Below are 1,290 nucleotides of genomic sequence, written 5' to 3'. Positions count from 1 at the left end.
GATAAATTTTTGTACATGTCTAATAGAATAAATACATGACTTTTACATACTCAATAAAATTTAGATGATGATAAATTCTCTTAGTAAATTAATTTATATATATGTGTGTGTGTGTGACTATGTGTGTAAAGGTTTGTCTTAACTAATATATTAGCATCACAACTTGGCCCCCTCAAATCAAAATTTCTGGCTCCGCCCCTGATAGTAATATTAATGATATTAAATAAGGTTGTAGTTTTATGTTACAATTAATTTTATAACTAAATTTTGTCCAAATAAATGCATTTTTTTTCTTTTTGTGTTCGTAAAAAGGAAAGACGGTTGGCATCTCCTCTGACAGGGACGGGAACGGTCTTCGAACTTACCTGTTACCACACACCCAGTTAAGGCTTCCCACTTCGGTGGATCTGTAACCCAAAATTTCTCTTGTTTTATCATTTCTTTTCTATTTGCCGACACTAAAGGGTTGCCAAGAGTCCCTACTTGGGTGTTCTATGGTACGCTATTATGTTGACTTCAAGGCTAAAATATAAGGCAATGTCTCAAACTGTAGCGTCAAAGATATACAATGATATACCATAAGAGAAAAGTTAATAGATGTTTTAAGAGTATTGATTTAAGAAATATTTTAAAAATTTTTATAAAAAAAAAGTAAGTAATTAATTGTTGAATAATGCTAAAGACACAAACTATTTTACAAATATTTTTTACAAACTGCTTATGTAGTGAATGATTATTGGTAAATGTAAAGTGATATTAACGGTGGGTTTAGATGAAAACTAATAAGAAGTTGGCTATATCAATATTTTGTAAATATGTTGTAAAAGAGTTTGTGACTGTAATATTACTTTTAATTGTTTTGGCAACTTTTTATATTTCACATGAAAGTAGTGTTAAAACTTTTCTAAAATTATTTATTAACAATTGACTTAAAAGCACTTTGTTAATATGACCCATACAATAATACATATTCAAAAGCATAAATATAACATTTTTGGATCCATCACTTACCTAACTTTTGTTATGTGTCCATTATGGCATATTATATTAAAAAAAATAATTGGCTAATTTAGATAAATAAATTAGAGCACTATTATGGGTATGTTTGGATACAATATATTTTTGCTAAAAATTGATTGTTGCGGAAAACACTGTAGCAAAATAATTTTTAAATGTATAAATAGTGCCATGAGACCTATTTTTAATATTTTTTTTGAATAAAGTAGCTATGGATCCCAGTACATTAATAGTATTGTTATAGTCCATAAACAGTAGCATTTGTCTCATGAA

General features: G+C 27.9%; 1 non-coding gene across 1 annotated transcript; it reads left to right on the top strand.

Annotated features, from left to right (window-relative positions):
• Positions 1-298: 298 nt before the first annotated feature.
• On the top strand, positions 299-425 carry LOC112023909 (U6atac minor spliceosomal RNA). The gene has a single exon (XR_002884081.1). It is a non-coding gene; the product is annotated as a U6atac minor spliceosomal RNA (small nuclear RNA).
• Positions 426-1,290: the final 865 nt, after the last annotated feature.

This window comes from Quercus suber, unplaced genomic scaffold (assembly GCF_002906115.3).
Source record: "Quercus suber isolate HL8 unplaced genomic scaffold, Cork oak 2.0 scaffold_57, whole genome shotgun sequence".
In the NCBI taxonomy this organism is placed as follows: Eukaryota; Viridiplantae; Streptophyta; class Magnoliopsida; order Fagales; family Fagaceae; genus Quercus; species Quercus suber.
This window is presented reverse-complemented; position numbering and strand designations above follow the sequence as displayed.